The sequence below is a fragment of the Muntiacus reevesi genome, chromosome 2 (assembly GCF_963930625.1).
Source record: "Muntiacus reevesi chromosome 2, mMunRee1.1, whole genome shotgun sequence".
In the NCBI taxonomy this organism is placed as follows: Eukaryota; Metazoa; Chordata; class Mammalia; order Artiodactyla; family Cervidae; genus Muntiacus; species Muntiacus reevesi.
In genome coordinates, this window is record NC_089250.1 from 272985681 (window position 1) to 273013584 (window position 27904).

The window sequence follows — 27904 nt, forward strand, 5'->3', positions numbered from 1 at the left end:
TTTAATAATGCTTGTTTTTGTGATCTATTAATTGACCTCCAGCCCATTGGATGGCGGTTTTTAATTCCTGAATTTTTTCTTGAACTTTTTCTTCTATCTGAACCTGAGTGACCCATATAGTATGAGCATCTTTAATCCAATTTTGAATAAAGTTTTGTGTTTGATTTGAAGTTTGTAAAGCAATGTCTGTGACAGCAGCAGTGATGCAAATGGCTATCAACCCCTAAATGCAAGAATCAACCATCTCGTTGCAGTAATTTAGTGAGTAAGCGGGAAGCAGGTCTTGGCATGAGACCCTCTTTCCAGGGTTATTGGCGATCTACTGACAACCACAGACTACGCCGAGATCGAAGAATCAAAAGGAATTTGTTTTTTTAGAGAAATAGAGGAATTAAGACAAGTATACAATTTGCAGTCTATACAAGCCTCAGAAATAAAGTCTTATTAAATTTGAAGTTTCCTATGGCTATAACAAAAGGAAGGGGAACACAAGCTTGTATAAAATATGAATGATTATAATGGAAGGAATAGTTACTATGACTATGACTGGTCCCTGTGAAATATCCAGTCCAAGTTCCAAGTTTTTCAGTGTTTGTAGCAAGTTTCCAGATGTCCCATTGTTCAGGCCCAATTCGTTTAGTGAGGCTGTTTTGAGGACGAGGAGGTACCATTCCACCGTCAAGCCAGCCAAGGAATCCTTTGTCATGGAAGTGTTCCATTGAACTGTTCGTAACCTTCCATGTTACTTGAGTAACATAATCACACATAGTATTGTTAATATCATCTGAGCAGTTAGATAACCACATACCATAGGGTCCACAATCAACAATGGTGTAACTGGCCACAAACATTAATTTCCATGATTTAGCTTGACATGTATCTCAATAAACAGGAGTATATTTGAAATCCTTATAAGTAAATCCCTTCCAACTTTTGTCCTTTTCTTAGAGTTTTGGTAGTATTGACATGGTTCTCATAAAAGGATAGGGCAGTAAACAGTCTAAACAATGTGGGGAAGTTCTTTTTTTGAGGCAGGATGAAAGCCCCCGTTTGTTGACTAACTTTAATACATAATTCTGCTGGGCCCATGCATAAAGGAAGGATTTCATTGCCCAGAGAAATGTTAATTAATCTTCCTTCTTCCTCAGGATGAGAGCGCCCCTCCATGCTCCAACTAGGAGGTGTATGTACTGAGTCATTAGTGGATACAACCGGTCCTATATCTGTCTTTTTTACAACCTGCAGTAAAGAGGGTTTAGGTATATAAGCCCAATAAGTGTGATTAATCAAGTCAGCCTGAGCGGGTAAAGCAAAAGCAAGCATAGCGACAGAAATATTTTCTGGATTCCGAGGCATTTCCTGTTGTGAAACCAGATTTTCAGCTTGATTAATAAGGGTTTAATCCCAATTGGGGACCTCATAAGGTCAATTACCTGGAGTGCAGCATTTGTTGGAAATTTTTAAAGTTGCCACGGCTTCTACTGGAAACAACTTCTGGTGATTTGGCTGTTTCTTCTCTCTGTTCACTGCCGGTTACTTCCCCGAGGCGGATCTTCTGACGAGGGGGCCCGCTGATTTCTTTGGGTCCATCTGGAGAAATACAAGCATACCCCTTTTCGTGTAATATTAATTTTCCAGATTCCCATTGTTGAGTCAACCCGTCTTGATACCAGATGGGCAGAGGAAGGGAGGTATCCTTTAATGCCTCAGAATCTTTTTCTGCTTTTATGAAAATATCCCCTTGTGGTAAGTTTAAAATATTTAAACAAATAAAGCAGTATTAACAATAGTTGTAGGATTAAAGAATATATTGCAGTGCAATGTGTTGGGGTCCTATAATGGAGTGGAACCTGGCGCTCCGGAGTCAGCGATAAGAAAGTGAAAGTGAGAGAAAGAAAGACACGGGGACCCAAGCTCTGATGGAACAAAGGTGCTTTAATGATCTTTCTGTGAGTATATATACCCTGTTGTACAAGAAATTTCTTTCGATGATGATCAAGATCAGAAAGTCAAATGTACAGCAACCATTAACAAGGGAACAAGGGTTTAATAATGGTCACAAGGTCAGGAGACAATCCACATCTCAAGAAAGAGGATCAAGACTAAACGTTTTTCTCTTAAAGACAATGTCTACTGACGGAGATTCAAGCTTCTCTCATCCATCCTATGACTTCAGTCCTGGGAGTGGCGTGCTGTTCCACTGGCTTCTGAGAACAGAAACTGATAAGGAACAAAGGATTTATGAGAAACAGCACGTAGGAATCCTCCTGTTAAACATTAACTGACAATTCCCCCTTATTTATTTACAGTATTTGTTAATATTGAAATGGTTCTGACCATTTCAGTTTCTTTTAACAATTTTTGCATGAAGGCAATGGTAAACAACAAATATAATCGTCAAGACAATCACCAAAATTACAGTTCCAGACCCGATGCTGTGCATAATGCTTTGAAACCATCCGCATGGCTCTAGCCCAGGTAATTGATCGGCTAGTTGTTCAGCTAAACTTTCCAAATTAGTGGAAGCAGGCAGATTTTTGGAAAAGGTTTCAAAGATTTCTTTTTGTAATACTTGTACATTCAGAGAGGCATTATCATGTATGTTTTGTAAACGAAACTTGATTTGTTCCGAGTTGTAGGTGCTATTATTGAACAGGAGTAACACAAAATTGAGTAGAATTCCAATCACATTTTAGCATCACCTGTTTTTGTACATCTATTAATTGATCTCCAACCCATTTGATGACTGTTTTTATATTTTTTGTTTGTTTGTTTGTTTGTTTGGTACTGTTTTTAGTTCTTGTATTTCATCTTGAATATCATCTCTTTGAGCCTGAGTGGCCCACATAGTATGAGCATCTTTAGTCCAATTTTGGATAAAATTATGTGTTTGAATTGAGGTTTGTAAAGCAACGCCAGTGACGGCAGCAGTGGTGCAAATAGCTATTAATCCCAGAATGCCAAGAATCAGCCATCCAATGAATCGTTTAGATCGCCGGAGCAGTTTAGTAAGTAACCAGGAAGCAATTCCAGCCATGGGACCTTCTTCCCAGGGCCACTGGAGATTGATTGGTAACCACAGACTACTTCGAGATCGAAGAACCAAAGGAATTCATTTCTTAAGGAAACAGAAGAGATAAGTATATAATTTGCAGTTTATATAAAGTTACAGAATGTAAAGTCTTACTGAATTGTAAACTTCCTATAGCTAGAATGCAAGGAAGGGGAACACAAGCTTGTATGACATATGATTGATTATAACAAAAGAAATAGTTTGGTCCCTGTGAAATGTCCAGTCCAAGTCCCAAGTTCTTCAGAGCTCACAGCAAGTTTCCAGATGTCCCATTGTTCAGGCCCAATCTGTTTATCGAGGATGATTGGTGGACGAGGGGGTTCCATTCCACCATCAAGCCACCGAAGAAGTCCTTTGTCATGGTGATGTTCCATTGCAGTGTTAGTAACCAATGGTACTTGAGTAGCATAATCACACTCAGTGCTGTTAATATCATCTGAGCAGTTAGATAACCACATACCATGGGGTCCCCAATCGACAACTGTATGATTAGCCACAGACATTCATTTTCCTGATTTGGCCTGACATCTGTCTCAACGAACCAGATTATATTTAAAGTTCTTATTAGTAAACCTTTGCATGGTGTTCTTTGTTCGTTCCCTAACTCTTTCCCTAAAGTTTCAGTGGTATAAACATGGTTCACAGACAAATAAAGGGCAGTAAATAAGTTTTTTTTTTCCCAAGGACATGATAAGAGTTAACTTTAGGTTTTTCTTAGGCCTGGTTTTGTTTCCAGGCAGAATTGGAGCTCCAATAATGTATTTTAACAAATTAACCTTTTCCTAACTGCACGTGTTAGAGATGGTTTTGCAATTTCAAAAAAGATTTTGTTTTAATCAATTTTTTCTGGAGTCTAAAGTATACCATGGCCATTCAGTGTCAAAAATGTAATTTCTCCTTTTTGTAGTTATAGTATATTATTAATGATATATGCATGAGGGAATTCCTGTCACATTGGATGTAAAGCCTTGGCTACAAATTTTGACAAATAGTCGGACTATTAAGCATACCTTGAGGTAACACATTCTACTGAAATCTTTTATGAGGACCAATGTGATTAGGAAAAGGGAGAGAGAAAGTGAATGTCTCTCAGTCTAAAGGGTGTAAAGGTATATTCAAAAAGCAATCTTGTCAATCAGTACTAATAATGTGCCACTTTTGAGGAATAGTAGTAGGTGATGGGATCCCTGGTTGTAGTGCACGCATAGGTTTCATAGATGCATTAACCTTTCTAAGGTCTGTTAAGAGACGTCATTTGTTAGATTTCTTTTTTATAACAAAAATAGGAGAGTAAGATTCCTCAATATGTTTTAATTCTAAGTGTGTGTCTATAAGTTCTTTAGTAGCCTGTAATTTTTCTTTCGTAAGGGGCCATTGTTCTGTCCAAATAGGCTCGTCATTCTTCCAAGTTATTTTAATAATTGCTTTGTTTGTTAAATGAGCACTGACCCCTAGGAAAAATGTGGAATGTGTATCTGAGTTTGCCATTTCATACGTAAGTCCCTTCCTATTTGATTAAGCAGTGCATCTATCACATAAGGTCTTAATATTGCAGGCAGGCCTTTTGGTCCTTCATATGCATAGATTTGAACATTTTGATAAATTTCTTATACTTTGAGAAATTCTTGCAAGAGATTTTTTTGTATAGGCCAGGATTTGGGCCATAAATGTTTGGAAATTTAAGGCAAAAGAAGTAATTGAGCACTTGTGTCCCCCTTTTTGAATTGCCGTAGAATCCGAGATGACATCATAAATTGAATCTCTCCTTTGTAATCTGAATCAATTATTCCAGGGTGAACAGTAATTACTTTAGAAGTCAAACTAGATTGGCCAAGTGAAAGACAAAAGATTTGTGGTGGCAGGGGTCCAAAAAGTCCGGTAGGTACTCTAGAAGGGACTGCTTGAGGGTAAAGGAGAAAAATCATATAGGGCTGGTATATCGATGGCAGCTCTGCCAGATGTTGAGGGTTTGAGGGAAAAGATAGAATTTGCCCCTGGTTTTTGTTGTAGGGGACCTGGGGGGGGGGGTGTACCCTGTTTGGCGTTTCCTGGAATAGCTTTTCCCTCAATATCAGATTTACAATCTTTGGCCCAATGCATTCTGCTTCGGCAGCGAGGGCATATTCTTCTGAGTTTATTAGCCTTCTTAGGGTACTCCCTTTTTAAATGGCTTTTTTCTCCACATGTAAAGTATCCTTCATTTCCCATTCTAAAGCAGCAGCCATTGTCTCAGCGAGCATTTGCATCTCTTGAGTTTCTGATCCTAGATTGCGACAAGCCTTCAAATAATCAATAATAGTCCCAGTCTCACGAATTGGAGTGATAGCTCTTTGATATTCTTGATTTGCATTCTATAAGCAAGTAATATCTCTATCTCTAGCTGTTTTTTTGGCTTCTTCTCCAATTTCCAACAGGAAATAGCAGTCCCTAATCTAGCTAAAAAATCAGCATAAGTTTCATTAGGTCCTTGTAATATTTTAGTGTAGCTACCTGTAGGCTCTCTTTGAGGAGTAATTTGGTCCTAAGCTTCAAGGGCCCCTATTTTTAATTGTTCATGCCATAAGGGAGGGCATTGTATTTGAGCTTCTATGGTACCAAATTGTGTGGCGCCAGTTAACATTTCAAAAGTAATTTGGTTTTGGGGAGTGCCAGCTCGAGCCTTCTTGTTAGCATGATCTCTGGCTATATCATGAAACCGCATTGTCCATTGAAGATATTCCGGTTTAAGGAGAGCTTTTATTAAAATTGTTCAATCATAGGGAATAACATTTCCAATAGAAGATGCCACGACATTCAGAAGCTCTTTAGTGAAAGGCGAATGTGGGCCATACTTAGTTACAGCCTTTTTCATTTTTTGCTTGTAAAAAAGAAAATACCATCATAGTGAGGTATTATGTGCCCTTGAGCATCAGGATTTCTTAAAACTGGAAAGACGGAGAAACCATCGGTGTCAGAAACTTGTGATCGCAAAGCCAGTAATTCAGAGAGCCTGTGTCGCGGAGGAGAGCGAGTAAACTGCTGATTTTTTGGAAATATGAGTCTGTGCCAAGGGCTTATCATTTTTGTCCAGAAAAGCATTGTCAGTTTTGGTGTCAAAAAACTTATTAGGAGAGTCGTTGTCAGAATCATTAGGTCCTAACAAAGAAGAGACTTGGATCTGTGCCTGCTGGCAGAGGAGGAGCATTTGGAGCAGCCGAGGCAGGGCTAGTAGGAAAATTTTGAAATATTTTGTTGTTCTAATTGGGCCTTCTGTAAAGTTTTATCATCTAGTTGATATTCATACAATAAGTGTTCTGTCCTCAAATATTGGGAGGGCTAGAATTTACCTTGAAATGGCAGAGTTACAGCTTTAATAAGAGGCTATAGGGGCCAGAAATCAACTGGAATATTTTTTCCCTGCCTGGGGGCTCGTTCAACACTTTCTTCGACCCGGTCCCAAATTTCTAAATCAAACCTGCCTTTATCAGGGAACCAAGGATTACATTTAACCACTGTTTGAATGAAAGCCCCTATTCATTGGCATGAAACCACAAGTCCCTGCACTTTAAACAAATGGTGAAGTGAAGTAGAGAAATGATGGGGCTTTCCAGCCGTTTGACCCGTGTCTTAGTGCTTACCGACCTCAGTAGGTCCCGACTGCAATAGGCCCTGAGTCACTCCGTCCGAAATGCCACGTATACCAGAGTCCCTGTTCGGGCTCCACTTGCGGGGATACTTTAATGGACCAGAACCTGGCGGTCCGGAGTCAATGATAAGAAAGTGAAAGAAAGAAAGAAAGACACGGGGAACCAAGGTCTGATGGAGCAAAGGTGCTTTAATGATCTTTCTGTGAGTATACATAGGTTGTTGTAGAAGAAATTTCTTTCGAAGATGATAAAGATCAGAAAACCAAGCATATAGCAACTATTACCAAGGGAACAAGGGATTAATAATGGTCACAAGTTCAGGAGGCAATCCATATCTCAAGAAAGAGGATCAAGACTAAGCGGTTTAGTCATAAGGAGAATGTTTACTGAAGGAGATTCAAGCCCGTCTCATTCTATGACCTCGGCCCTGGGAGCAGTATGCCGTTCCACTGGTTTCTGAGAACAGAAACTGCTAAGGAACAGAGGATTTATGAGAAACAGCACATAGGAATCCTCCTGTTAAACATTCCCTGACAGGAATCTACTAAAGTCAGCTCTGAATAAGTGTCAGGGAATGTTCAACTTTAAGGGATCCATATGTTTCATTTTCTTCCTTTGTGTGCCATTTCTCAAGGACTCTGTTCCTTATCAGTTACTGGAATACAGGAACGAGCAGAGCTGCATGCAGTTCTCAGGACTGAGATGATGGGAAAGGTTACCTGCTTGGATTCCCTTCAGTGACTCCCTTCAGTGAGTCTCTTCAGTGACCTTTTACTTACAGGACTATCCTTTTTGTTGCAACTGATGGAATATCATTCTTAATGGTTGAGTAATCATTTTATTGAAAATATATAGGCATGCGTTTCTGCAAATAAAGTACCCTTGTTTCACTCGAGACTTGGGTCCCCCACGTCCTTCTTTGCCTTCTTTTCATCGACTCCAGTCCCCAGGTCCCGGTCTGTAAAGAAATAACAATGGCGCCCGATCAGGGACCTGGAGAAGGCCCTTGGCAAGCGGACGGAGTGACTGTGGACCTCCGGAGGTCGATAAGTGTGGGGATATGGGACAAATGGCCGGAAAGACCCAACACTTCTCTACTTGACTTCATCATCTATGTAAATTTCAAGGCCTTTGGGTTTCGTGTCAGCTAATAGAGGCTTTTCTCCAAACGGTGGTTGAACATTATCCCTGGTTCCCTGATGAAGGCAGTTTCAATTTAGAAATTTTGAACGAGATTAAAGAGAATGGTAAACCAGCCTCAAGACGGGGTAAAATATTCCAATAGTTTTCCGGACCATATGGGCTCTTAATAAATCTGTGGTTCTGACATGTCAAGGTTATTCTATTCTCCCTCCCACTGCCCAGTATGCAACAACACGCAGAACACTTGTTGCATGAATATTAATTAGATGATGAAACTTTACAAAAGGCTGAATTAGAACAACAAAGAGAAGAGGAACTAAAAGCCTCTTGATGAAGGTGAAAGAGGAGAGTGAAAACATTGGCTTAAAGCTCAACATTCAGAAAACTAAGATCATGGCATCTGGTCCCTTCACTTCATGGGAAATAGATGGGGAAACATTGTCAGATTTTATTTTGGGGGGCTCCAAAATCACTGCAGATCGTGATTGAAGCCATGAAATTAAAAGACGCTTACTCCTTGGAAGGAAAGTTATGACCAACCTAGATAGCATATAAAGAAGCAGACATTACTTGGCCAACAAAGGTCCATCTAGTCAAGGCTATGGTTTTTCCAGTGGTCATGTATGGATGTGAGAGTTTGACTGTGAAGAAAGCTGAGCACTGAAGAATTGGTGTTTCTAAACTGTGGTGTTGGAGAAGACTCTTGAGAGTCCCTTGGACTGCAAGGAGATCCAATCAGTCCTTCCTAAAGGAGATCAGTCCTGAGTGTTCATTGGAAGGACTGATGCTGAAGCTGAAACTCCAGTACTTTGGCCACCTCATGTGAAGAGTTGACTCATTGGAATAGACCCTGATGCTGCGAGGGATTTGGGGCAGGAGGAGAAGGGGACGACAGAGGATGAGATGGCTGGATGGCATCACCGACTCAATGGACATGAGTTTGAGGACACTCCGGGAGTTGGTAATGGACAGGGAGGCCTGGCGTGGTGTGATTCATGGGGTCACAAAGAGTCGGAGATGACTGAGTGACTGAACTGAAAACATTTCAAAATTTTCCTACCAGCCCTGCCCCAAGTGCTCCTCTTCCTCGTCTCGCAAAGGGCACAAAACCGAAAGTCCCCTCAATTCACGAACAGAAGACCCTGATGATAATTCTTCTAAGGCTCTCTTTGACACTACGGCTGACAATACTTTTCTTGATGACAGTGGTAAGCCTTTGGCACGCACACGTATATATGAAAACATACTACCCACTCATTTTCATTCACGACGAAGACTTTCTGATATACTGGCTTTGCAATCTTGAATCTCTGAAGCCGATGGTTTCTCTGCTTTACCTGTTTTGAGAAATACCAAAGCCCAAGGGCAAGTAATACCTCAATATGAAGCTATTGATTTTTTTCACATGCAACAAATGAAAAAAAACTGTAACTATGTGTGACCCTCATTTGCCTTTTACGAAGGAACTTTTAAACGCTATGGCATCTTCTATTGGAAATTGTGTTCCTTATGATTGGCGACTTTTGATACGGGCTCTTCTCAAACCTGGAGAATATCTTAAGTGGACAACGTGGTTTCAGGATGTGGCCCAAGACCATGCCAATTCTAATGCTCGAGTATGTGGCATTACTTCTGAGTAGGAATTTCTGTTTCTGATCTGAACATTATCTCCATTCTTGTGGCACAAGGAGGAAGACCCCTGGATTGTGGAGAATGAGGTGCTAATAGCAAAAATCCATATGAGTGGGAAAGTATCAACAGTGTGATCACAGGTCAACTGTCACAAGGACAGAGAGGAAGCCGCACCATTCATGGGGTTTGGGAAACTCCCCAAGGGGGAGAGTTCTGTGAGAAAACAGATGTTTAATGCTTCTGAATCTCACAGGAGATTTTTCTTCTCCCTAACTGACGGCTCTGTTCTTTGACATGTGAATATACAGCCCCCTCCAGTGGAGCTGAAGCGCCCACAGAGATGAAGGCGAGGTCTTTGTTTTTCGTCTGTACTGGGTCTTTTGTGCTGTGTGGACTTTTGTCTGTTGGAGACGAGTGAGGGCTACTCTGTAGTTGCCGGGAGCATGGTTTCTCAATGTGGTGGTTTCTTTAGTTGTGAAGCACGGGCCCTGGGCACAGGGGCATGAGTAGGCTTGCCATACAAGCTCGGTATCTAAGGTTCATCAACTTATTCTCCGTGACATGTGAGATCTTCCCAGAACAAGAATCGAACCCATGCCTCCCACATTACTAAGCAGATTCTTACCATGGAGACACCCGGGTGTTATGGAAATTAAATAAATAGTCTTGTTTAGGCTTCAGGACAAAGCAGTGCATTCCTCTGACCTTGCTTCTAACCTGCATGCAAACTGCCCTGAGTGTGAATGTGCTGACTGTCTTCTGTGAGTGCAAGGCTTGCAGCAGCATAGATAAGATAGGGGACAAATCTTGAGATTGTTCAGCCTTTGCAGGGACCCTTGCCAACCAAGCCCCAGGCTTAGCACCACCCAAGTTGGCTCCTGGATCCTGCTCTCTGCCTACCGTGAAGTAAATAAAGGTAACTTAAAACTGTCTAAAGAGAAGTTACAACTGGAAAAAGAATTACGTGATTGTGAGGATGATTATCCATATTACAATGTCACATTATATTTTGGCTGATCAAATCTTCATTTTTAAGTTGACTCTCTTTAGCCGGCCCACAGCTCCAATAGTGTCCCCCACTGCCCTTTCTCTCTCCATTCTCTGTCCTGTTGTGGCCTTTCACCCCTACCAACCCCTCTGTCTCCCCCTCCATCAGCTGCTGCTGCTGCTAAGTCGCTTCAGTGGTGTCCGACTCTGGGCGACCCCATAGACGACAGCCTACCAGGCTCCGCAGTCCCTGGGATTCTCCAGGCAAGAACTGGAGTGGGTTGCCACTGCCATCTCCAATACATGAAAGTGAAAAGTGAAAATGAAGCTGGTCAGTCGTGTCCGACTTTTCGTGACCCCATGGACTGCAGCCTACCAGGCTCCTCTATCCATGGGATATTCCAGGCAAGAGTACTGGAGTGGGTTGCCATTCCCTTCTCTGCTCCATCAGCTAGTCCCCTTCTAACTGCCCCTGTCTCTCCGGGAGAGGGGGAGCCCAGGTTCCCCCACTCTAGCAAGTTTGTTTACCCCTTTAGATTCTTCTGATCAAAGACCCCCATCTCCCTGGAGGGACGTTCCAAGATTTTTATCAGTCTTTCTGGCCCTGTTATCACAGTCAAATTAAGCAGTATTTGATGGGTATTTTAGCTGTAAAGCTATGACTATAGAAAGGAAAAATAACTTGTTTGATACAGGATGGCCATGATACTGTTTAGACTCTGGAGAAAACTGGTAAAGATGAATTTTTTTTTTCTTTGAAAGTGCAAAACCGGTTCGTTTTACATGTGGAATTAAAAGCAGCAAGCTTGGTAAAAAGGCCTGCCCCCTCCCCCAAAAGCTAAAAGATAACCTTTGCCAGGGCTTCCGGATGACCCTAGTGTTAAAGAACCTCCCAGCATTTGCAGATGAAAGTTCATTGAATATATAGGTCATTTCCAAATAAAGTAAGATTCTGAAACACAGATTACTGAAACCTCATTTCCTCTTACAGACAAACTAAAGAGATTTTGGACTATTAATGAATATGTTTGGTGCCACCCTGAGATGTTCTCTATAAGAAAGCAAATATTCTTAGACATTTTCACTGGTATTTATGTTCACCAGTCTACAAAATGCTAATATAATGGACAGCTCATGGTTGCTTAAGGAAAGTAAGACGTGTGTTTTTAGTAAGAAAGGGATGGGAAATGTGGGCCAGTCACCTTGCTTTGTCCGCCCTGGTTAATTTGTCCCTGGACCCTCTCCTTGGCCACACAGGCACACCCTGGATCTTGAAGCAAAGCCTTCTCAGAGGAGCATGGAGAAGACAATGGCAACCCACTCCAATACTCTTGCCTTGAAAATCCCATGGACAGAGGAGCCTCGTAGACTGCAGTGTGGGGTCGCTAAGAGTTGGACAGTACTGAGCGACTTCACTTTCACTTTTACTTTCTTTTTTTTTCACTTTTACTTTCATTCATTGGAGAAGGAAATGGCAACCCACTCCAGTGTTCTTGCCTGGAGCATCCCAGGAACAGGGGAGCCTGGTGGGCTGCCGTCTGTGGGGTCGCACAGAATTGGACACGACTGAAGCAGCTCAGCAGCAGTAGCAGCAGAGGAGCAAGACTCATTATGGCCTGGAATGATCCTCTGACTTTTAACTCCAAGGAACCTTTCTGCATTTGTGTACTGTCTCCTTGATCAGACAGGGTTTTTCCATTCTTTGTCCTTGCCATGATCAGCCCCTTGAATTAAGAGACAAACTGGCTGTATACCCTGTTTTTGTTGGCTGTAAATTCCTCAACCTGTGCCCACATATCTCTTATCTCAGGGCATGCAAGGAGGAGAGTAACTGATTGTAGATGTCCAACCTGCAGCCCATCCAACTCCTACCTCAAAATTACATTTTATTAAGGAGAATGGAAAGTACTTCTGACTTACAGATGGCTGTTTCTAAATGATCAAAGTGATTTAAAAAAAAGAGAGAGAGAGAGAGAGGTTTCATGGAAAGTGGACTCCCAGAAAAGAGGTCCCAAAAGGCAAGGTCTTTACATGTTCTGCAACAATCTGTCGTTTGACTCCTGTCAATTTTGTTGCTTGACTTTGGGTAGCATGTGATGAGGTGTTTCAAAGGGGTTTACTTCCCCTTGTTCCTCTTAAGTGGTAATTTGTGCTGTTAGGTGGCATAGACTGTTGCGTGTTTTATAGAAAAAATCAGAAGTTACCTTTTTTTCTTTTCGTTGTGCCACATGGCAGTCTGGTTCTTAGTTCCCCATTCATGGAAGGATTCTGTGCCCCCTACAGTGGAAGCACATAGTCCTAACTACTGGATCACCAGGGAGTTTGCCTCAAAGGTTACTTTTGCTTAAAAGATATATAAGTTTTCAAATCACATTCCTTTATCTTCATAACTGTAAGTTAAAATTTTATTTAAAATTTGTTTATGGCTGCACTGGGTCTTTGTTGCTTCAGAGGCTTTTCTTTACTTGCAACAAGCAAGGTCTACCCTCTTGTTACAGTGCATGAACTTCTAATTCTAGTGGATTCTCTTGTTGCAATGCATGGTCTCTGTGTGTTTGCTCAGTAGTCATGACTCCCTGGCCTTAGAGCACAGAATCATCATTTGAGGTCTATAGGCTTAGTTGTTCTCAGGCAAGTGGGAATGTATATGGCAAGGCCTTTAATCAAACTACAATACTTGCACTTCATTAGAGGATTCATACTGGAGAGAAGCCATACAAATGCAATGTGTGTGATGAGGCGTTTAGTCATACTGCAAACCTTACTGTTCCTCGGAGATTTCATGCTGGAGTGAAACCATATAAATGTGATATATGTGGCAAGGGTTTCAGAGCAAATTCAAACCTTGCTGTTCATCAGAGAGTTCATACTGGAGAGAACCTTACAAATGTAAAAATTGTGACAAACCTTTTAGGCACAGTCATCCATAATTCATCAGCAGCAAGTTCAGACAGGAAAGAAACCATATAAATATGATGTGTATGATGGAGCTTTACTTGAAATGACGAACTTAGAAACCATCAGAGAATTCATACTAGAGAGAAACATTAGAAATGTGACAGTTGTGAGAAACATTTTAGTGCAAATGTCATGAGTATGACAAAGCCTTTAGTCAGTGTTCAGGCCTTATAATTCAGAGAGTTCATACTGTATAGAAAACATACAAGTGAAATGAATGTGGCAGAGTTTCTAGTGCATGTTCAGCATGAACTGCCCATTAGGCAGTTCATACAGGAGAGAAACCACATAAATGTTATTTATGTGGCAAACCCTTCAATCACAAGGAATGACGCTGCAGATCATCTGAGAATCCATACTGCAGTGAAAAGTTACACGTGGAGAATGCAGTAAAATATATCAACTTTTTGACCATCAGAAAATTCAAACTGGAGGAAAACTACACAAATGTGTTAGGTGTAGGAAAGCTTTGATTCTGTGTTCAGGCCTAACTCACCGTCGGTTGATTTATTTATTTATTTATTTTAACAATATTGTGATGGTCTTCGCTGTACATCAACATGAATAGGCCATAGGCATGCATATGTGCCCTCCCTCCTGAATCCACCTCTCTCGCCACCGTATCCCTCCAGATTGTCCCAGAGCACATGCTCATACATCAAACTCCCACTGGCTCTTTTACATATGGTAATATATATGTTTCAGTGCTAATCTCTTAAATCCTGCCATCCTATTTCTTTTGTTTTTGCAGTAGTTTTTCCTTAGCGATACTTTTTCTTTCCACATGTTGTGACCCAGATTTAATGTTTAATTTACATTTCTTTCCTGCCTTACACTAGCAAATACATACGTCAGTGGGTTATTTTGAGACTTTTGTAACATTAAAAGGCACGTAGACAATGACAGGGAACATAGTAGGTGCCCTGTAAATAAATGTAAAGAAGAACAGTTCTTTTAGGACTTGAGTTCAGTCAGATAATACACACAGAAATATTTATAAATAGTGCCAACTTGATAATTTCGGTGAAAATCAATTCTAATGTCTTCTTAAGACTTTATATTTGACAATGTTCTTTGTTGTCCACAACTGACAGATATGTCAGAAACAGACAACAATGAAATTAGAGAAAATATTACAATTTTTCAACAAGAAGTAAATTGCCTAATTACCGTCAAGTGATCATGTAGTAATTTGACATTCCATTACATTGAAATATTGACTTAAGTGTTATATATTATGATGTAAACAAGTTTTTCTCATGTAAATATTTGAAGCTTTGTCATCATAAGCATGGTATAGAAACTTTTATAAAGAAGAATGCATTTCTCATTAAACGTTTTTTTCTCTCTTTAATAATGTTTAAATTTATTTTTGGCTATTAATTCTTCATTGTGCTTCATTTGTCTTTTTGCACCAATCGGGCTGTGAATTCTCCACAGAAACTTGGCTGGGGTATGGTTGGAGACTGACGTTTTGAAGGTTCTTTTGGTCGGTCCAGAGGACTCAGTGTCTGTTCTATGGGCTGAGCTGAGCATCTCTTTGCTGCACGTGGGCTTTCTCTAGCTGCAGCAGCAGGAGCGACTTTCTGGTTCCTTGTGTGCAGGCTTCTCATTGCTGGGGCTGCTGCTGTTGCAGAGCACAGGCTTTGGAGCACAGTCTCAGTACTTGTGTTGCACGGGCTTAGTTGCTGCGAGGCACGTGGCATCCTCCCACACCAGGGATCAAACCCGGGTCCCATGCATTGGCAGGTAGATTATTTACCACTGCACCACCAGGGAGGTTCTACTCAGTGGCTTTTAACTGGGCGCTATGTATGTTAATACACCACCAAACAAAATTGGGGTCATCAACAAATAACTGGGAGATCTGAAAACCAGGAGAGTCCCCCAAACTTATCTGGACTTGCTGAAGATGTGGATGGACCCGAGAAGCCCTTCCTGAAATCCCAAGGCTAGAATGTCCAAAGCACAGTATGGTGCCTGTTTTTCTCAATCCTGCATTCCCCTCGAGGTGCACTGTCCCTGCAGCCACCGCAGTGATTAATAATACCTTGGTACTTGAGGAAGTGGAACGTCAAGACATTTCTCTCCTTAGAAGTGTCAGGATGAAGTAGCCCTTTCTAAGAGTTATGTGTTTCACTTTCTAGCTTGTCATCACTACACAAAGCCAGTTATTGTTTACTTAAACTGCTTAAATTAATTCTAATTGCAGGAATATTCCTTGGTGCAGCTAGCACCCCACATCCAGCCCCACCCCACCAGCACCCCACATCAACCCCCTCCCAACCCCAACCTGGCCACCAGACCAGGTTTCAGTTCCCAGGCCTCTGAATCACTTCAGCCTCATCAGCAGGACTCCAAGTACAGTTTGGTTCAGTAACTCAGTCATGTCCGACTCTGTGACCCCATGGACTGCAGCACGCCAGGCCTCCCTGTCCATCACCAACTCCCAGAGTTTACTCAAACTCATTGTGTCAGTGATCCCATCCATCCATCTCATCCTCTGTCATCGGACATGCAGGACTCCAAATGTTATGCCAAAACCTTTCTTTCCATTGTGATTATCACACAGAATTTTAAAGTTTTATTAAAAATGTTCCAGTTACTTAAACTAGTGAGCAATCAATGGTGCAACACAAGACGTGAGAGACCCTCAAGGACTACTTAACCCTAACACAATACCTCTGGAACCAAATGGAGGAACAAGCGGGTAGTGTACACTTGGCTGCGCTCTGCCCCGCTCGGCCCCCGCCCCTCACATGTCCAGAAGCAGGCGCGTGTCCTAGGGTCTGCCCCTCGTTTTCCCATTCTTCTGGAACCTACCGCTTGGGAGTCTGGAGTCTCCACTGGAACCGAAGGACGAGAGTTTAGAGCCATTCCTGAAGCTGAGACTTGGTTTGTGCGGTCTCCCCGGGAATAGTGAGGTACTGTTTTTTGCTTTTTAGTCTTGTTAAGCTCCACCCATAGGGTCTCCTCTACTCCATATCTGTGGTCTTGGGTCACTTCAGACCTTCCTAATCAGCCAGCCTTTCCTCCCCAAGTAAATTCAGTTGGTCCCTTGAGAGGCCCGTGGTCTAATTTCCTTTAGGGTAAAGTCCTGAGGTAACATATATCGTGCAGGAAATATATAGTAATTTATAGGGGGAAAGTCATTATAATTGAGACATGGCACTTGATAATTTTATCAATATACCTAACACTTGTTCAGGAGCTAACTTAGAATTTCATCTTTGCAACTGGTGATGGAGCTGGAGTTCTTTCTCGAATGTTAGGGAAGCATATTATTGTCCTTTTCTGGTTTATATGACCAGGGTAATAAATTGACTACAGAGACTCTTCATTTTAGATTACTTTCAGTGATGCTGGTTACTGGTATGAGCTCTAGAATCAAAGAAAAATATAAAATGGTCTCTATGCTCAGACATTTCCGATCTTTCATACCCAGTGGAGTGTAGCCCACCAGGATCCTGTGTCCATGGGATTTCCCAGGCAAGAATACTGGAGTGGGTTGCCATTTCCTAATCCTGAGAATCTTCTGACTCAGGGGTAAAACCCCCATCTCTTGCATCTCCATTGGCAGGAGGATTCTTTACCACTTAGCCACCTGGGAAGCCTCTTTGGTCTGACACTAGTGTTTTATTTGATTTAAAGAAGTGAGTTTTGCTTGGTAGTTTTGCAGTCAATGAGACGCAGTGTGGATAATGCTGAATTATGGACTGCTGCTAAGTGCAGTGGAAAGTGGTATATAATAGTGGGAAAATAGCTTAAGAGATTGGAGAACCTGAAGACATTTGAGGGATAGTTTTAGGTTTTGTGCCTCAAGGTTGACTGTCAGTGCTACACTAAACCTAAGATGATTATGTGGGGGAGGTGGAAAATGAGCAGTTAGCTTCAAGTAATGAGGCCTGGTTACTTGTGGGAAGGTTGTTGGTGGAATATTGTCAGAGATAAAAAATTGGTTGAAAATGCTTCTAGCTAACGTACCTTTGATACAGTTGAGTAGGAGTGGGTTGTCTTCATTGATTAATATTAATTGGAGAAGGGAGGTTGTCCTAGAATTGTGAAACCAGTGCTGTACACAGCTGTATGGGATGTAGAGACTGGGTTATTAATAGGCTCAGGTCTTGGTGTGCAACATGTGGGCCGATTGGATAATAAGAGCTTAAGAATAGAAGCCTGTGAGGATTGGTAATCCTGTTAATGGGAGACTTCATAATGAGGGCTGTAGTGGGGAAACACAATGCTTTCTGCGGTTTATCTACTCAGAGTGGGGGATACTGATTTTACTGTGGTTAGAGTGGCCAGAAGCTTTGGAATCTAAGGGGCTATGAAGGAGGCCCCCCTTCCGAAAGAGCTGGGGTATCTTCCAATTAGCTCAGTCAGGGACAACAGGTGGCAGTGAGATTGGGGCCTTTCTCAATGACTTCTCAACTGAGCCCAATTGAGCCAAATCTCAAGGACCTTTAAAAGTTTGTGATGTCCCCCGTTCCTGGCATGTTCTCCCAGGAGGGCCAGTTTCTTGGTCTCCATACTGAGCGCCCAGTGCCTTTGCATTTGTGGCTTGTGTGTTTCTGTGTGATGCCCAGGCCCAGTGGTCTCTGATGTTTAGCCCTGTTGGTCAACAGAGCACAGAAAAGCGGTGACAAAATGTGGAGAAGTAGAGAGGAAACTATCGGGGGCCTAGGAGAGGTGTGAGAGGAGGCAAGTTTCAACCTTTGGATGAGCCCTCTGAATGGTATATGTGTTTCAAGCATAGTGGTGTGACCCAGTTCAAGCTCGCTCTGCTGCCTGTGAGAGAGGTCAGTGCTTCAGGGAGACGACCTCTTGAGGCAAACAATGGGACTTCATTTTGAAAACCAACCGACCAAGAAGATGGCTAACTAATATTTCAAAATAGCCAACTTGTTGTTGTTTGGATGCCAGATTCTTTTATGAAAGTAGACAAAGAAGCAGTGAGGAAATAAAGTCCGAAGGGAGGATGGAGAGGGAGAGGCAGTGGGGAAGTAAGGTCAAAAGGGCCATCTGTCTTGCAGTACATCTCAGGGACAGCCAGCCTTCTGTGTTCATCTCTTCTTTCCTGCAACCATTCACAGGTTGGGAGGTCAGAGTATCTCCCTGTGAGCTCAACTAAGGCACTTTAGTTGAACAGTCAGGTCAAGAGATAGGGTCCTCTGAGGCCAGCCATTATGGATGATTACAACAACCACAGCAGTGAGAAGCAAGGCAAAGAAACCGTTCCAACTGGGAATCACAGTTGGGTCTTCACGGCAACAATTGTGGGATCACATTGTGTGGAACTGCTGACAAGGGTGGTCTCAGCTTTGACTGGAGGACCTGGATGTGGGCTCACAGCTAACTGTGGGTTGCCTGGAAGGGTGGGTATGCCATAGTGTCCTAGCTCAGTTACCCTGGACACAGATGCTGAGACTGAGGTTTGCATGCGTTGGTTGATTGGGAAAGTCATGATCACACCTGTGGGGGAAGGAAGAAAGTGGAATTGGGAAGAGGACTGTTACCCTGCAGTGTGTTAGAATCAAGGCCTGAGCTGAGCCCACAGGGAGGGATGAGTGCATTGGTCCTGGAAGTGGTATCCAGAATGTTCCCCACAGCATCGACTCCATGGAGTGGATTTTGTGATGTCTTTTGGAAGGGCAAGAATCATTATGCAACCTGTAGAATAACTGTTGGTAAAATCCTGGAGATGATTTTGTTGGTTACTTTTAGTATTTCTGTTGTTTTGAGTTGTAATGACGGAGGTTTCCAATGCATTTGGAAGGGAAAAAAAACCTTGGAGTGTATCTTTGGAAGATGTTGAAGTCTCACTGGAGCATGTGCATCAGCATACATATGTGCTTTTTATTATTAGAGTTTGGAGATGACAGCTTTTGGGCTGGCTGAGATCACTGTGACTGATAAGAAGCTGCCTTGAATTCGATTTGCTCCTTGGGTGCCTTCATGTGTACTATTTCATCATAAATGCATGAGTTGTCAAACCTTGGAATCTTTCTGGGGATTGCATAGCACGATGGATGGATTATTACTGAATGTGTGGAGAGTGTGTTGAACCAGAAGAAACTTCATAAGCGTCTTTCAACCTAGAAGGAAAATGGTGCTAAACTTTGATGGCAGAGGGATTTCATTAGGGAGGGGCCGTGAAATCTCACGATGTAAGGAAGGATCGGGCTCCCCAGATGGTGCTAGTGATAAAGAATCACCTGCCAATGCAGGAGACATAAGAACCTGGGTTTGATCCTTGAGTTGGGAGGAGGGCATGGCCACCTACTCCATGGGCAGAGGAGTCTGGTGGACTACAGTCCATAGGGTCGCAGAGTCAGACATGACTGAAGCGATTTGGCTCACAGATAAGGGGAGGATTATTCGTAGACTCCGAGGACCATCAGCTCCATAGCAATCTGTAGTACAAAGGCTTATTCTGGAGATGTTGCAGCTGCTATTCCTTGCTGCCAGTGCAGGGGGTTCTCTCCTTGTCTTTCCAAATCACGTGCCTCTGCCACATACCTGCACAACACAGATAAACAGGAATTCTTGTGAATGGTTGGTAGGAATGTAAATAGTCCATGGAAAACAGCACGGAGGTTCCTGAAATATTAAAAAGAGAACATGCACAGGATCTCAGAGCCTCACTTCTGATTATATACCCAAAGGAAGCAGAATTGGGTATATTTTTTAAAATACTTATTTATTTAACTCCAGTGGGTCTTAGTTGTGGATCACGAGGTCTGTTTTGCATCAAGCAGGACTTCTCACCATGGCCCTGGGGGCTCTGGTGGATGCCGGCTCTGCCTTGCGGTACCTGGGCTTACTTGCTCTGCTGCATGTGGGATCTTATATCCCCAACCAAGGATTGAACAAGGATTGAGTCCCCTTTGTGGCAAGGCAGATTGTTAACCTGGAATTCCTGTGACCACCAGGAATGTCCTGTGAAAAATCAGTACTGTGAAGGAGTTTCCTGTATTTGTATAACCAGTATTTCTTTATTCACAACAATCATTTTTCTTCAAACAACACAGTTTTATCCCATTTCAATTCTGCATACAAAACCTAGTAATGCCCCAAAGGCTCTCAAGGTTGAAAGAATCTATTAGAGTTTCTCTGCATGGTGAAATCAGAGAATAGTTAATTTGGGGATTATAGACTAATAATTTGCACTTGAGTTATTCTTTCCCATACTCTGTCCATAGTGGAGCTTTTATAGACTCTGGCCCCCTAAAACCTACTCCTCTGTTTATGGATGTTCTTATATGATATTTCCCAATGTCCTCTTTTGTTCCCAAATCAAAATATGCGCTTGATTTACATGAAGTGAAAATAGGAAAATAAACATGTAAAATATTAGGAAATAAACTTCAGAACTAAGTTAAACGTGGTATCTCTTTTTGACCTTGGAGAATACTGAAGTAATTTCTTTTTGATTGTTTACTTATTACTGGCTGAACAGTTGTGGCTCAGGGGCTTAGTGGCTCCACAGCATGTGGGAATTTCTGGACCAGGCATTGACCCCTCGTCTCCTGCAATGGCAGGCCGAGTCCTTATCACTGAGTCACCAGGGAAGTCCCAGAAATAATTGGGAATGCACACTACATGGTGGCATTTTTTATTTGCTTGATAAACTGGAAATTTCATACATTCGATCCCCAACATTTTTGTTCTTGTTACTTTGAAGTCACCAAAAGCACAAGATGGAACCAAACCCAAAGTTTGGTTTGGATACTGAGACAGATGATATGTTATGAGAATGTTTGTTAACTGATGAAGCTTTCTAGTCGGAGCACCATAGACTTCCAACCTGATGGGAATTTCTCAGCCTGCCCAGACAGGCAACATAGGAAGCGATTGGTTTTATTTATTTATTTATTTAGAAACGGTTTATTTTCCATCTTGGTGGAAGTCTGTTGAAGAACAGCTTACGACCACTCAGTGGTGGTTCCTACCCATTCAGTGGCCTGAGCGGTGGGAGCTGCAGACCAGTCTTCAGTGGAAGGCTGAGCACTCCAGTCTTCCGTGGGGAACTGCTGAATCGGCACGGAAGGCACCTGCACACCCTCGGACCAGTCTGCCACCTCAGACTGAGTGGTGGTGAACTCTGGGGCTGGAGCAGTTCATTCTCCCTGAAACACCTCCTTGGTCACAGCCTTCTCAGCTGCTGCCTGCTCTTCTTTCTCAATCTCTTCAGGATCTCTGTAGAAGTAGAGATCCGGCATGACCTCCCATGGATGTTCTCAGGAGATGGTGCCACGCATGGGCAGAACTTCCCGGGCGAGCATCCACCACATCAGACCCACGGAGTGCGCTCCCTTTTTAGGATCTCAGAGCAGGATACATCAACTGAGAAAACAGAAAACTCAAGTACTGCTTGAAGAGTTACGAACATTAAAGAGAAAAAAAAGCTATTTTTAAAATGTTTTCATCTCTCCTTAAATAAGCTCTTATTTCTTAAAATCATAGTTTTGTAGCAAGTATTGCTATCCAACTCCACTCATTGGGCCAGAGACCCTTGTGGTGTTACCAAAACACTTGCCCCTCGTGTAGCACACTACCTACACTTGTGAGTCCATTGGCCAGCAGCCTCAACTCCAAGCTCTACCAAGTGCAGGGAATCGGTTGGTTTTAAAGTTTAAAGGTATCAGCAGTCACACATCGGAAAAACCAGTGAGACTGTTTAACAAAACACTGAATGTTTACTCGTGCTGTCAATTTGTTACATTCCTTTTCCTGCCATACAGATGTGTTCCATTGTTCTATATGGTAGTTGAAGATGGTAGTAAATTACTATTTATCTGTTTTACTAAACAGAAAAATTACTATTTACTATCTGTTGCCTAAGACATTTTTATGCTAGCCTAATGAACAGTAATGTTTGGAAATATTTAATATTAACAAATACTAAATGGAAGTCCAGTTTTCCAAAGGATATTAAAATGTTGATGTAACATTAGAAAATTAATTAATACACTCCGTAGTTCCTTGTCAGCTATCGTACAATTTCCTTTTTGTTGAGTTTTTAATATTGTGATGGTGTTTGCCATACCTCAGCATGAATCGGCCATAGGCATTCGTGTGTCCCCTCCCTCCTTCCCCATGCTCTCCCTCCAAGTTGTCACAGAGCAGTGGCTCTGGATGCGCAGTCATATATCAGACTCCCACTGGCTATCTATTTTGCATATGGTAATAGATATGTTTCAATGCGATTCTCTCAAATCATGCTACCCTATTTCTTTTGTTTTTCAAGTTTTTCCTTAGCGTTCTTTTTTCTATCCACATGTTGTGACTGAGATTAAGTTTAATTTACATTTCTTCTCTGCCTTACACTAACAAATACATAAGTCAGTGGTTATTTTGAGACTTTTGTCATGTGAAAATGCACATAAGACAATGACAGGGAACACAGTAGCTGCCCTATAAACATGAAGAAAGTTCCTTTAGGACTTGAGTTCAGTCAGTTAATACACATAGAAATATTTAATGTATAGAAATGAATGAAAATGAAAACACAAGAACCCAAAACCTATGGGACACTGTAAAAGCAGTGCTAAGGGGAAGGTTCATAGCATTACAGGCTTACATCAAGAAACAAGAAAAAAGCCAAATAAATAACCTAACTCTACACCTAAAGCAATTAGAGAAGGGAGAAATGAAGAACCCCAGGGTTAGCAGAAGGAAAAGAAATCTTAAAAATTAGGGCAGAAATAAATGCAAAAGAAACTAAAGAGACCATAGCAAAAATCAACAAAGCTAAAAGCTGGCTTTTTGAAAAAATAAACAAAATTGACAAACCATTAGCAAGACTCATTAAGAAACAAAGAGAGAAGAACCAAATTAACAAAATAAGAAATGAATAGGGTGAGATCACAACAGACAACACTGAAATACAAAGGATCATGAGACTACTACCAGCAGCTCTATGCTAATAAAATGGACAACTTGGATGAAATGGACAAATTCTTAGAAAAGTATAACTTTCCAAAACTGAACCAGGAAGAAATAGAAGATCTTAACAGAACCATCACAAGCAAGGAAATCGAAACTGTAATCAAAAATCTTCCAGCAAACAAAAGCCCAGGACCAGATGGCTTCATAGCTGAATTCTACCAAAAATTTAGAGAAAAGCTAACACCTATCTTACTCAAACTCTTCCAGAAAATTGCAGATGAAGGTAAACTTCCAAACTCATTCTATGAGGCCACCATCACCCTAATTCCAAAACCAGACAAAGAAGCCACAAAAAAAGAAAACTACAGGCCAATATCACTGCTGAACATAGATGCAAAAATACTTAACAAAATTCTGGCAAACAGAATCCAACAACATATTAAAAAAATCATACACCATGACCAAGTGGGCTTTATCCCAGGAATGCAAAGATTCTTTAATATCCGCAAATCAATCAACGTAATACACCACATTAACAAATTGAAAGATAAAAACCATATGATTATCTCAGTAGATGCAGAGAAAGCCTTTGACAAAATTCAACACTCATTTATGATTAAAACTCTCAAAAAGGCAGGAATAGAAGGAACATACCTCAACATAATAAAAGCTATATATGACAAACCCACAGCAAGCATCTCCTTCAATGGTGAAAAATTGAAAGCATTTCCCCTGAAATCGGGAACAAGACAAGGGTGCCCACTCTCACTACTACTATTCAACATAGTGTTGGAAATTTTGGCCACAGCAATCAGAGCAGAAAAAGAAGTAAAAGGAATCCAGATAGGAAAAGAAGTGAAACTCTCGCTGTTTGCAGATGACATGATCCTCTACATAGAAAACCCTAAAGACTCTTCCAGAAAATTACTAGAGCTAATCAACGAATATAGCAAAGTTGCAGGATATAAAATTAACACACAGAAATCCCTTGCATTCCTATACACTAACAATGAAAAAACAGAAAGAGAAATTAAGGAAACAATACCATTCACCATTGCAACAAAAAGAATAAAATATTTAGGTGTATATCTACCTAAAGAAACAAAAGACCTATACATAGAAAACTATAAAACACTGATGAAAGAAATCAAAAAGGACACAAACAGATGGAGAAACATACCGTTTTCATGGATTGGAAGAATCAATATTGTCAAAATGGCTATTCTACCCAAAGCAATCTATAGATTCAATGCAATCCCTATCAAGCTACCAACGGTATTTTTCACAGAACTAGAACAAATAATTTCACAATTTGTATGGAAATACAAAAAACCTCGAATAGCCAAAGTAATCTTGAGAAAGAAGAATGGAACTGGAGGAATCAACCTGCCTGACTTCAGACTCTACTACAAAGCCACAGTCATCAAGACAGTATGGTACTGGAACAAAGACAGAAATATAGATCAATGGAACAGAATAGAAAGCCCAGAGATAAATCCATGGACACCTTATCTTTGACAAAGGAGGCAAGGATATACAATGGAAAAAAGACAACCTCTTTAACAAGTGGTGCTGGGAAAACTGGTCAACCACTTGTAAAGAATGAAACTAGAACACTTTCTAACACCATACACAAAAATAAACTAAAAATGGATTAAAGATCTAAATGTAAGACCAGAAACTATAAAACTCCTAGAGGAGAATATAGGCAAAACACTCTCCGACATAAATCTCAGCAGGATCCTCTATGACCCACCTCCCAGAATACTGGAAATAAAAGCAAAACTAAACAAATTGGACCTAATGAAAATTAAAAGCTTCTGCACTACAAAGGAAACTATAAGTAAGGTGAAAAGACAGCCCTCAGATTGGGAGAAAATAATAGCAAATGAAGAAACAGACAAAGGATTAATCTCAAAAGTATACAAGCAACACCTGAAGCTCAATTCCAGAAAAATAAATGACCCAATCAAAAAATGGGCCAAAGAACTAAACAGACATTTTTCGAAGGAAGACATACAGATGGCTAACAAACACATGAAAAGATGCTCAACATCACTCATTATCAGAGAAATGCAAATCAAAACCACAATGAGGTACCATTACACGCCAGTCAGGATGGCTGCTATCCAAAAGTCTACAAGCAATAAATGCTGGAGAGGGTGTGGAGAAAAGGGAACCCTCTTACACTGCTGGTGGGAATGCAAACTAGTACAGCCACTGTGGAAAACAGTGTGGAGACTTCTTAAAAAACTGGAAATAGAACTGCCATATGACTCAGCAATACCACTTCTGGGCATACACACCAAGGAAACCAGATCTGAAAGAGACACGTGCACCCCAATGTTCATCACAGCACTGTTTATAATAGCCAGGACATGGAGGCAACCTAGATGCCCATCAGCAGATGAATGGATAAGGAAGCTGTGGTACATATACACCATGGAATATTACACAGCCCTTAAAAAGAATTCATTTGAATCAGTTCTAATGAGATGGATGAAACTGGAGCCCATTATACAGAGTGAAGTAAGCCAGAAAGATAAAGAACATTACAGCATACTAACACATATATATGGAATTTAGAAAGATGGTAATGATAACCCTATATGCAAAACAGAAAAAGAGACAAAGAAGTACAGAACAGACTTTTGAACTCTGTGGGAGAAGGTGAGGGTGGGATGTTTCGAAAGAACAGCATGTATATTATTTATGGTGAAACAGATCACTAGCCCAGGTGAGATGCATGAGACAAGGGATGGGGCCTGGTGCAGCACTGGGAGGACCCAAAGGAGTCGGGTGGAGAGGGAGGTGGAAGGGGGGATCGGGATGGGGAATACATGTAACTCCATGGCTGATTCATGTCAATGTATGACAAAACCCACTGAAATGTGAAATAATTAGCCTCCAACTAATAAAATAAAATTTAAAAAAAAATACACATAGAAATATTTATAAATAGTGCAAAGTTGGTGATAATTTTGGTGAAAATAAGTTGGAATGTCTTCTCAAGATGTTATTTTGCAGTCTGCATTGTTGTGCACATCTGACAGAGCTTTTGGAAACAGCGAAGAAAAGGAGAGAATATATAATTTCTAAACAAAAATTAAAACTGCCTAATTACCATCAAATGATCATCTAGTAATTTTTGACATTCCATGATGTTGAGGAAGTTATCATTTATGTATTATATATTATGATGTAAACAAGTTTTTCTCAAAAGTATTTGAAGCTATGTCATCATAGCATGGAACAGAAACAGTTTCTATAAAGAAGAATGCAGTTCTCATTACCGGAAATTTTTTTTCTCTTCTTTAATAACTTTCAAGTTTTATTTTTCTCTGTGCTGGGTATTCACTGTGCCCCTGGCTTTTCTCTCCTTGTGGCGAGCAGGAGCTATAAATTCTGTACATAAAATACAGAAACGTGGCTGGTGTTTGGTTGGAGACTGGTATTCTGAATCTCCTAGTTTTGGTTGGTCCAGATGACTCAATGTCTTTTTTTGCTTTCAGCTGTGCTGAGCCTTTTTTTGCTGCATGTGGGCTTTCTCTAGTTGCATCAAGCAGGAACCACTAATTGCTGCGATGGCTTCTCTCTGCTGTAGCTACTCTTGTTGCAGAGCACAAGCTTTAGAGCACCCGCTCAGTACTTGTGTTGCTCGGGCTTTGTTGCTCCAAGGCACATGTTATCCTCCCAGATCAGGGATCAAACCTGTGTCCCAGGCATTGGCAGGTGGATTCTTTATCACTGGGCCACCAGGGAACTGTCAGTGAGTGGCTTTCAGCTGAGCAAACTCCAGTATCTTTCAGCCAGTATCCTCCTGTGTCTTTTAACCATTAATACTCTGCCAAATAAAATTTGGGGTCACCACCCCATAACTGGGAGATCTGAAAACCAGGAGAGACTCGCCTAAACTTACCTGGACTTCCTGAGGTGGAGGATGGGCTCAAGAGGCTGATCCTGATTTACCAAGGCTACTATGTCTGAAGCTGAGAATGGTACCTGTTTTTTTCCAGCCTGCATGCCCCTCAGGGTGCATTGTCCCTGTAGTGACTAATAAGCTTGATCTTTGAAGAAGTGGAATGTCAGGATAGTTTTCTCCTTCCAAGAGTTACTATGAGGTGTTACTAAGAGCTGTGTGTTTCACATTCCAGCTTGTCATTCCTACACAAAGCCAGTTCTTGTTTACTTAAACTTCTTAAATTAATTCTAATTGCAGGAATATATTTCTGGGTCCAGCCACCACCGCACATCAACCCTACGCACCCCTCCCCACCCCAGCCCGACCACCACACCAGGTTTCAGTTCCCAGACTGAACTGCTTTAACCTTATCAGCAGGAATCCTGTTAAGAGGAAACCTTACTTTCCAACGTAATTATCCCACAGAATTTTAAGTTTTTACTTTAAAACTTCTACAGTTATGAGGAATAAATGATGCAACACAAGACGGGAAAGACCCTCAAGTACTTCTAAACCCTGACAAGATACCTGGGAACCCAAAGGAAGAACACAGGAGGTGTCCGCTCGACCCCGCCCCTCACTCGCCCAGGCGCAGGCGCGTATCCTACGCCCCGCCCCTCCCTGTTCTGATAC

At 41.5% G+C, this 27904-nt stretch overlaps 1 non-coding gene across 1 annotated transcript; it reads right to left on the bottom strand.

Moving 5' to 3' along the window:
- Positions 1-21885: 21885 nt before the first annotated feature.
- LOC136162203 (small nucleolar RNA SNORA62/SNORA6 family) lies at positions 21886-22034 on the bottom strand. Its single transcript, XR_010662024.1, has one exon. It is a non-coding gene; the product is annotated as a small nucleolar RNA SNORA62/SNORA6 family (small nucleolar RNA).
- Positions 22035-27904: the final 5870 nt, after the last annotated feature.